Source organism: Oryzias melastigma, linkage group LG24 (genome assembly GCF_002922805.2).
Source record: "Oryzias melastigma strain HK-1 linkage group LG24, ASM292280v2, whole genome shotgun sequence".
NCBI classification, from domain to species: domain Eukaryota; kingdom Metazoa; phylum Chordata; class Actinopteri; order Beloniformes; family Adrianichthyidae; genus Oryzias; species Oryzias melastigma.
The window spans coordinates 7,372,148-7,383,676 of NC_050535.1; positions in this window are offsets into that span (position 1 = coordinate 7,372,148).

The window sequence follows — 11,529 nt, forward strand, 5'->3', positions numbered from 1 at the left end:
AAGGCTATTTTGAAGTTTAGCTATTTTTTCAGCTACATGCTAGCCGTTTTGGCTAACCTAGTTTTTTATTTTTTAATTGCTTTCTCATTTAGGATGATTTGGCATTTAACTAATATTTTAGCTAGCTATCAGCATAAGCATTTTCAGCTATTATCTTAAGTGATTTCAGCTATTAGCTTAAGTGTTTTTCACAGAAGTAAAATTGCAAAATAAATGTTAATTGATCTCATAAACAAGTTGCTTTTACCCAAGAACATTCATTGTGCTTTTATTGTGGTAATTTAGTAAATATTTAAGTGGAAAACAAAAGTAAGACTACATGTTTACTTTTAAATAATTATTTAAATATCGGCTTGGCTGTATTTTAAATCAATACACGTATTGTAAAATATAGTAAAGTATCGCAATATTTGCGCCCCCAGCACATTATTGCACAATTAATGTATAAATACAATTAATAACATAACAAAAATAATATATTCAAAGCATTGTGCGCATGAATCATTGTGGAAGTTTTATTAATATATTTTAAATATTTTTAAAAGGTTTTCAAAAAGCGGATACATAACTTTTCTTGGTTGTCCCCATCAGCCAGATGCTACACTTTACCACAATGTATCAACAAAACCGCTACTTTTTAAAAAATAAAGCAAAAAAAACATATTTTCACATTCTTATCAGTTGTCTGATTACTCAGTGAAATGCATTCTAAACTTTTGGATTGAAAAAACTTTATTTGATATTATTTGGTAACAGTAGAGAAAATATGGCCCTGATAATAAACTTTTGAAAGTTGTAAAAAATAAAATAAAGTCACCTGAGATTGACCTCTACTCATTTTGAATAATTAAGTGTGTATACTAGTACATGCTATATTAAAATGTTATAAAAAATATTTTGAAGAATTTTGAGGGGCAAATATATGGAGCTAAATTAGGGCCAATATTATTTGAAACCCAAATAAAATAAATTGAAAGAAATATTGGTGTTTGTCCAAAAAAAAAAGTAAAATGTCAAAAACCTTTTACTATTCTACAATAAATGTATTTATTTTCAGATTCAAATGTTCTGTTTTTTAGGTTTAAAAACTCAAAATTTAAATGTTTTTCAAATGGGTTTTCGGTTTATTTTTTTTTCTCTCATTTTGTAATCTAAAAATTTCAGTTTCAAAACGTTTGGCCCCGTTGTGGCGCCTTGGGGCGGAGCTAACACAGAGGACCAATCAAAATCGATGAGGGTGGTAACTTCAAACGTAATTTTTAACATCCTTAAAATGTTGTGTTAGCCCCGCCCCAATGCGCCACAACGGGGCCAAAAGTTTTGAAACTGAAATTTTCTGATTTGAAAACGGAAAAAGGAAAGAGTTTAAAGTGAAGAAAAATAATTTAAACTAAAAAAAAAAAATGTTGGAATTGAAATTATAAGTCTTGAAACCAAATAAAAAAAGAACATTTATTCTAAATACAGTTATTTTAAAATAGCAACAAGTTTTTGACTTTTTTGCACAAATATTTATCAATTTGTTTTATTTGGGTTTGAAATAATATTGGCCTCAATTTAATTCCATACAAATGTACCTCTTTTGGCAAAATGACCCTTATATGGAAAAAAAATACCATAAAAGACATAAATCAGTATTTAATTGTTTTTATTAATTTCCAGATTCACAAGTTTACTATCTTCCCATTATATTCTATTTAGATTATGAGGGTCTCAGATTTAGATAAAAAAAATAAATTATAATCTACTGCATGTGAAAATCTCACAAAGCTTCCGTTGCTTTTTCAAAGTGGAGCTCACAAACCCCAAAGCCAAAACCTCAATCCCACAGTGTTTTACAAACAAAGTCTCGCCGTCTGTCTCTCAGAGTTGCCGGGTCAGCTTCTGCGCTTGCTTCTCTTTGGCTTCAAAGGCGCTCTTGGTGTTGAACAGGTCCTCCACTGATTCCACTATCCCCTGCATGTCCTGGGACAGCTCGGCGTAGCTCTGCTTCAGCTCGTCCTGCTGCTGCCTCAGCTCCACCGCCGCACGCATCAGTTCGCCAGCCTGGTGGCTGCAGTGGCCGCGCAGCTGCTCCACGTCCGACAGGAGCACCTCCATGCTCTTCATCAGCTGCTCCAGGCGGTCGGCCGTCACCTCAAACTCCGAAGCTTCCAGGTCCTTCATCTTTGAGTTGTCCGGCTTCTGGGTGTCAGATTTTTCTCCGGCCGCGTCTGTCATCGTCATGAAGGAGCTATAACTGCAAAAATCTGAAAGCAGGTGGAACCATTTAGCTGTTGGGGGTCAAAGAGTTCAAAACAAAAAAAAGTAAAATGTGAACGTTGGATTGTAGCTTAAACAGTGACTGTGCCTCTCAGCTGGTGAGGAGTGTAATGCACTTCAGACTAATCTCCACCTGTTTGAGTCCAGGTGCCCTTTCACTGACATGTGCTGCTCTGTAATCCTGTTTGGACATCAGTCCCAGCAGGCAGCGCTCTCGCTGGCTCAGATGAGCAGCAGGCGGGATGTCAGATTACGTGGCTCTTCCCTTCCCCATACCCCCCCCACCCAGTGCTTTGGCTGAGCGAGCGGACAGATTAACCCCGTCCTTGTGAAGACCTCAGCGGTTAGCTGAGACACACGCACTGTAAAGTAGGGCTGCCGCGATTAGTCGACTGATCGACTATTAAAACAGTCGCCGACTAATTTAATAGTCGATTAGACGTTACTTTATATTATATGGACTCAGAGTGTAGTGAAGTTATACTGGAATTTTGCTAGTTTTTTGGGCTATTTTGGCATTTATTAAGGCTTTTTAGGCTAATTTGGAGTTTAGCTAAGTTTTTTGCTGCATGCTAGCTGTTTTGGCTAACTTAGGCTGTTTTTCAAATATTAGGCTATTGTGGAGTTTAACTAATATTTCAGCTACATACTAGCTATTTTGGCTAATTTGGGAATGTTTTTTAGGCTAATTTGGAGTTTAGCTGACATTTCGGCTGCATGCTAGCTATTTTGGCTAATTTAGGATTTTTGGGGGTTTTTTTTAAGGTTAATTTTGAGTTTAGCTAATATTTCAACTGCATGCTAGCTATTTTGGCTAATTTAGGATTTTTGTTTTGTTTGTTTTTTTAGGCTAATTTGGAGTTTAGCTGACATTTTGGCTGCATGCTAGCTATTTTGGCTAATTTATAATTTTTTTGTTTGTTTTTTTTGGGTTAATTTTGAGTTTAGCTAATATTTCAGCTGCGTTCTAGCTATTTTGGCTAATTTAGGATTTTTTTGTTTGTTTTTTTAGGTTAATTTTGAGTTTAGCTAATATTTCAGCTGCGTTCTAGCTATTTTGGCTAATTTAGGATTTTTGTTTTGTTTGCTTTTTAAGGCTAATTTGGAGTTTAGCTGACATTTCGGCTGCATGCTAACTGTTTTCCCTAACTTAGCTTTTTTCCGTTTATTTTTTTTCTTCTTTTGGCTATTTTGGAGTTTAGCTAACATTTCAGCTTTCATGCTTGCTGCTTTGGCTAATTTAGGCTTTTTTCATGTTTTTAAGCTATTTTGGAATTTATTTCAGCTATATGCTAACTATTTTGGCTAATTTAGTATTTTTTTTATTTTTAGGCTAATTTGATATTTAGCTAATATTTCAGCTGCATGCTAGTTGTTCTGGCTAACTCAGGCTTTTTTCAGTTTTTTAGGCTATCTTGGAATTTAACTAATATTTCAGCTGCATGCTAGGTGTTTTGGCTTGCTTTTTTTAAAGGCTAATTTGGCATTTAACTAATATTTTAGCTGGCTATCAGCTTTAGTGTTTTCAGCTATTAGCTTCAACATTTTTAGCTATCATTTATAGCTATCGATTTTAGCGTCTTCAGCTATCAGCACTAGCATCTTTAGCGGTCACATTCAGCTCACAGCATTCACACTAGCATTATCACAGGGAATGCAATATATCTATTTTTTAACTTTCTTCAAAGCTAATGATGGTTAAGATGTGTGTTTTACATCCAGATCAGTCAACTCATCGGAAAAAAATAATCTTTGATTAGTCGATCGTAATAATCGTTTGTGGCAGCACTACTGTAAACTGGAAGTAGTAAAGTAGGAAACATTTAAAAATTACAAAATAAAAATGATAACATCTTTAAGAATCAAAATATACATGAATAAACCCTTTCAAGTGAAGTTGCTGACACTGATTTTGCTTTTTTATTTGTCCTCGTAGGTTTTCCAGAAGATATGTTGCCAAAATTATGCTTGAATTTTCATCTTGAGCCCTAACTTTAGCAAAATCATCTAAAAAAATATATTTACATTCAAATTTTCATGACAAAAATTTCAAAATAAGAGTCCAAAATAATAAATGTGTGTTAGAGGAATAATTTATAGTCAATACGTTCAAAAACATAAAGGGATTTTTGTTATTTTTAATCAAAATATTAAAAAAACGCTACGTGTTTCTGCAAGCAAACTAAGATTTTTAAGACATGGTTGGTTCTAATTTTCCCATGTTTGTATTTTAAATTGGTTTATTTCAAGCCGTTAAGTAATACAGGTATGTTAGAGACGTAATTTAGGAATTGAGGTTTTAATAAGAGAAGATCTTTAAGCATTTAAAATGTTGACAAATGATATAAAAATTTCTTTACAACTATTATTTTATTTATTTTTATTATAAGCTTTTTATAATGTATTGTAAGTTTGCTGCTTTGTGTTTTACCTGCTTGTCAACGATAGAATGAAAATAGTTCTGGTTGCAATCTGACTTCCTTATTTTTGTGTAAATTCTTTGTCTCGTGTGAATGAAAAATAAGTAATAATAAAGCAAATAGTATCAGAAAAGTGAAGAACTGACAATAAAAACGATATAAACTTTAAGAATGTTGAAAAAGTTTAAGCAAGCATAAAATTATATCCCATCTTGCAACATAAAACAAAAATAATTTTGTTAAAACTGAAACATTTTTAAAAATAATCTAAAATATTTCATGTTTTCTCACTAATTAAAGTAGAAACAGTGAAACGAGAGCAGCAACATGCTGTTAAAGAGCCTGAGAAGGCTTCTGCCCTTTAAATGGCCTCAGAGATAAAGAGATGACCTCACCACCCACACTTCTTATCAATGGAAGACAACCTGTTTACAGGGAGGCCAGCGTCAGGGGACATATGAGTGCACGTAAACATAGAAAATACATAAATAACATAAAATAAACCCTAAAAAATGTCAAAATCAAATAAAATATTTAAATAATCATCATTTTTTTAAATAAAAAAGCTTGAAAAAGACACACAAAAACAAAATTCTTATTTTAGTTGATTTTAAAAAATTAAGGAAAAGTATTTGCACATAAATAGCATATAAAAAAGCATAAAACGTGTAAAAATCTAGGAAAATAGTTGAATAATTGTCTTTTTTTAAAAGTAAAAACACACATAAGGTATAAACGTTTAAATTTAAGTTAATTAATTAATTACAAATAATCAAGAAAATGTATTGCTTGCGTGAAATAATGTCAAAAATACTAATATAATTAGGACGATTTCAGTAAATACAATAAGAATGCTATAAAAATAATAAAACAGGTATAACTAGCTTGGAAATATATTAGCATTTAAAAGAGTATAATGAGGGAAAAAAAATATGAAAAAAACATTGAATTTCATTTAAAATATAGATACAGAAAAGTACATATTTGATAACTTATAAGAGATTAACCAACATATATAATTTAAGATAAAACAAAAACAGACAGCAAATGTTAAAGTTCTTACATTTTCTTGTTATTTTCTGAGAGCATTCAGGATGTTTCCGCTCACACTGAAGATTATCTGGATGTGTTTGAGGGACGGAGCTTTTCTGCACCAATGAGGGTCTGCCCACTTTACTCTCACCGTTTCTGAGTCCACGTTCTGTTCTTGAGCATTTGGTTGCAAAAAAAGTAAATTTTCAAACAGATTTTTATCAAAATAAAAGCCAATTTCTAATTGTAGTCGGAGAATTTCCTGAATATGTCCACAAGGGGGCACCCTTACAGTACTTAACTTTCCTCACTCATCTTCAAACTTTCAAATTTGAGGAAATATTTTGTCTGCTGCCAATATTTGTTATTCAGTTGCTCCTCCGTAACTTTGAAATTGTTGTATCTACCAGTTACTCCTCACCTGTAAATCATCAACTTGCTGATCCTCGCAGCTTTTGAGAGCGAGGGCTACTTGGGGGGTTTATGGATTATTCCTCTCTGGGCCTTTTTCAGAGCATCCAATCAGGCGTGAGGCAGAGAGGAGAAAGGGGGCTTTGTTGTGGCCTCAAAAAATAGATTCCCTCACAGGGGTTTAAAAGAAACATGCTCGCAACAACTGCTCCAACCCTTTCAAACTACACAGCCATACTTGAAGCCCTTTCAAAATAAAGGGCAAAAAAAAAGTATCAATTAAGGCACGTCTGGAATTCACCTCTTCTTCTTTGCTGGATTTGTGCTAATTGGCAAGAACACATAATACAAATTAACAACAATGGGAAGAAAAAGAAACTCTCAGAAGTTAAATCAAAATAGTCCTCATGAAAAAATATTTCTGATTTAAACTCATAGAAAAGCAATAACATAACTAGAATAGTTGCTTTACCTGCGATAATGCTAATGTAAATGCTTTTTGCTGAATAGTCACTGAAGATGCTAAAGCTGTTTGCTAAAAATACTGACGAAATTTAGGCTTCTCAAATTGCTCACGGGATTTGCTGAAAATGCAAAAACTATATTACAAAATGCAAAATAGTAAATTTTCTAAAAGAACTATAAAAGATCGCTGAAGTTGGCTTAAATTTCTGAAATTTTTTTTTACCAAGCATGCTTTTAAATCCTCAAAACATTAAAATTTTGCTAAAACATGTGTAACATGTACATAAATATTAGCTTAACTCCAAATTAGTTCAAAAAACCTAAGTGGATGCCAAATTCATCTAAATAGCTAACATATTGCTAAAATACTAGCTTAACTCCAAAATAGCCTAAAAAATCCTCAGTAAAATGCCAAATTAACAAAAAAATGTTAGCCTGTTGCTAAAATATTGGATAAACTCAAAAGTAGCTAACAGACCCAGTAATAAATTAGCCCAAAACGTTAGCTGATAAAAAGTAGCTAAATTCAAAATTAGCACTGAAAACCCCTCAGTAGATAACACTCGAGCTAAAAACGTTAGCAGGTTGCTAAAATGTTAGCTAAATTAAAATTAGCATAAAAACCCTCAGTAGATAACACTCGAGCTAAAAACGTTAGCTGGTTGCAAAAATATTAGCTAAATTAAAATTAGCATAAAAACAACTCAATAAATAACATACTAGCCAAAAATGTTAGCATGTTGCTCAAATATTAGCTAAATTCCAAATTAGCATAAACAATCTCAGTAGATGAAATCAAATTACCAAAATTAGCTGACATAATGCTAATTTAACAGCTTAATGTCAAATATTTTTTTAATTACCGTACTATAAATGATGTTTCAAAGTGCCAAAAGTTTAAGTAAGTTTTTGACGATTTTAATAATTTCTCATTTACTTTCTATGGTATGGCGCATATTTTGCTCAATGTTTCAAAAATGTATGAATACTCAAAATACAAGCAGTAATGTCCTTAATGAGCTGAACGTTTTTGATACCAAGATTGCTGAATCGCTGAACGTTTGAGTTTTTATGTGCTGAAAAATGTACGGAAAGGAGCAGGAGAATCACTATAGAGTGAACTATAGTGGGAACAGCTAGTTTCCAATCATAAAGTTTCTTTGGATCTTAAGAAGTTTTCACCCTCATGTGTATTTCTGTGTTCAGCCTCAGGATTTATGGATCTCTGGCTGGTTTTATGGAGCAATTGTTGTTGATACTTGAGACAAGACGGTATGGATGGAGTCTCTGTAGCAATCCGTGGTTAAAAGGGGCCGTGCTGTGGGGGCATGTGGGCAGGAGGCTGTCAGTTTGGATCATGAAGAAGCTCAGGGACAATAGAGTTCAATAAACACTGAGGGACTTTTGTTTTCTTGTATAAAAAATAATCTAAGAATGTTAAGTAAACTTACTAAAGATTTTTATGACATGGTTGCTTTGAATTTTCCAATCCTTTGTAATTTAGAACTGGTTTAGTTTAAGCAATCACAACAAAAAAAAGCTAAAGAAGATAAATCTATCAAACGTCTGGATGAGGAGACATCATTTGATCTGAAAATAAAAAAAGACAAGTAAAAGGAAGATACATATCTACTAGGGGTGTGTATTGGCGATACAATATACGTGTCTCATGGTACGATATGTATCACGATATATCCCAAGACTGTACTAGAACATCTCTTTACTTTGTGTCCATCCCAAGTAAAAACTAAGTGTCTCATAACAACAAAAACCGTGAGCCTGGCGGAATATTTAACACAAGCTGGTTCTCGCAAGATCTTGTTGGTGTTTTGGTCGCGGTGTGGAGCAGCTCATAGAGGCTTGGTGTGCTCTACTGCCAACTAGCGATTGAGGTTTCGGTGGAAAACAAAAGTAAGACGGTAAGGACGCTCGTAAATAATTAGTTAAATATCGTCTTTTCAATATTTTAAATCAAGACAAGTATCAACAAAGAAAATGTTGCAATATATTGCCGATAGGATTTTTCCCTACACCCATAATATCCATATATATCTCTATATATATATAGATATATATAGAGATATATATATCTCTATATATATCCATCTATCCATTTTCCTGACCGCTTTGTCCCTTTCGGGGTCGCGGGGGATATAAATATATATATATATATATAAATATACTTATACATGTATATATACATATATATGTAAATGTATATGTATATATACATACGTATATATATATATATATATATATGTATGTGTATATATATATTTATATATATCAAGTCACTGAAAATGTCAAGTGGCCAAAGCTGAGTTCCTGACTGACCTGTCAAACTTCAGGTATTTACATTTTATCTGCGCCGCCCAATTCGCGCCCCACCGCTCAAATTGAGCTGCTGGCAGACTTTCGCGCCGCGCCGTGAGGCTTCAGTTCGCCTCAGTGCACGCCTGTACCATTGATTAACATTGGAGCTGGCCGCCTCTGCTGCACCTTTACTCTCTACTCAACTACATTTTTGATTGAATATATGTACTTTTTACTCCACTACATTTGAATGAACACTTATCCTTACTTGTTACATTGTTATTAGTACATATACTATTATACACATTTCATAACTAAAACAGTGTTCTTTTGTGGCAAAAATATACAGTTTCAAATTTTTGCTTCATTAAAAACTGCTTAAAAAATAGAAAAAATATATTTTTTAAAAAGTGGAAAAATTCAACAATTTTATTCGTACTATTTTACCAGAGAAAATAAAACGTATGAATGAACACAAAAACATATAGTCTGTTTTTTATACAATTATTTGAATGTATCCAACATCTTTTCAGAAAACAAGCTACTTTAAGGACAAAAAGCTGAGTAAGTCTCTGAGCAAATCTCACATTTCTTTGAACTTTTTTCCTTGTTTGGTAAATGGTGGAATTCCCGATCCCGTTCCTCCAGGGGAAAAAAGAGAACATGAATAGGTAATGATCCAGGCAGACCTCCCCTCGCTTTTATTTGATGCCAGAGAAACAACAATAAGAAGCTTCTTCTCTGTAGGAAACCAGATTCTTAATAATGTTTGGGAACTTTAAATATTTAGCTGAAGAGCAGCCAGATTGTGGAAAACTTGGTTTATGGGACGTTTCTTTTGGAAGGAACTTGAGATGAGTCATTTAGCTGCACGGCGCTGGTTAAGTTGGATGCCATTAAAGCCTTTCTTGACCTGAGCGGTGGACTGTAACAGAAAAAAAGAGGACACAGCGATGAACCTGGAGGATAAGCGGGAGTATCCTCCTCTGATTGTAGGCTGACCCCCCCACGACTCCCACCCATTGTGAGAGTCTAATGTGTCTGTCGACTGAATCATTTGGAACGCTTCATGAGAAGTTAAACATCTGACATCGATCTGCTCACCGGCTCGGTTTTCGGCTCTCTCGCTGCACCTGATGTGAGCCGCTTGCCAAAAACGTTAACAGAGCTCGGATTGTTTTATATTCTTTCAACATTCTTGAGTTTGCAGTTTCACCTTAGTGTGGGCTCCCATACACATGCATAAGGACAGACACTGAGGAGATGGGACGTTTGTCATTCCAGAGAGGAGACAATACAGGTGGGAATGTGGTCTTTACCAATACAGAACCACTTCCCCTATTACCACCGTTTTTTCTCCTTTTTGTAGATATGCTCCTGCCAAGACCTCATTTACTCAGTTCATGCTGGGATATTGGTGTGACACACTGGGGAAATCTGGAGTGCCGCTGCTCCTCTCACAGCTAATTAGTTTGTGAACTAATTGCACAGCTAACTTTAGCAAAGCAACAGCCTAGATCCATCTGTCTGCTATCTCTAAAGTAGGTAAGGTGGATGGAGTAGAGCAGGGGAGTCAAACTCAATCGCACGAGGAGCCAAAATCCAAAACACACCTTAGGATAAAAATTTATTAAACACACTAAAACTACATTTTTAAAACTTTAAAACCGTAACTTTTTAACATAAGTATAGATTGGATATACAGCATTACCTGTGATAATACTAGTGTGAATCCTGCAATCTGGATTTGGCTGCTGAAGATGCTAGTGCTGATAGCTGAAGATGCTGAAATTGGTAGCTGAAATCACTGAAGTTAATAGCTGAAAATACTGAAGCTGATAGCTAGCTAAAATATTAGCTAAATGCCAAATTAGCCTAAAAAAAACTGATAAAGAAAAGACTAAATTAGCCAAAACAGCTAGCATATAGCTGAAATATTAGCTAAATTAGCTTTTTTTTTGGGTAGGCTGTGTGGAGTTTAGGTTTATGTTTATACATTTAATAAACCTAAACCTAAACTCCAAAACAGCCTAAAAAAGCCAAAACAGCTAGCATGTAGCTGGAAAAATAGCTAAAATAGAAATTATCCTAAAATACAGACGAAAGTCTAAATTAGCCAAAACACCTAGCATGTAGCTGAAATATTAGCTAAACTCCAAAATAGCCTAAAAAAACCCTTAGGTTAGCCAAAACAGCTAGCATGTAGCTGAAAAAATTGCTAAACTTCAAAATATCCTAAAATACAGAAGAAAGTCTAGATTAGCCAAAACAGCTAGCATGTAAATATTAGCCTAACTCCAAAACAGCCTATAGAGCTTAAAAAAGTTCAGTTCAGTTCAAATTCATCATTTGTGGCAACATATTAGTATTGTTATGCACACAAATTACCATTTATTTGGGCACAATTTTGTATTTTATGTTCAAAAGGTTCTGAAAATTTTCTGGTTCCCAGAAATTAGCATTTTGTGGGACAACTTAGCGTTTTGTGCGCAAAAAATTGTATTTTACTGTCATCAATTCTAATTTGTGGCAACATAATATTAATTTGTGTGCAAAAAATACAAATTTGATTTAAGGAAAAATATTAAACTGCGTGTACAAAATGTTAATTTAAGGCCACAAGTTA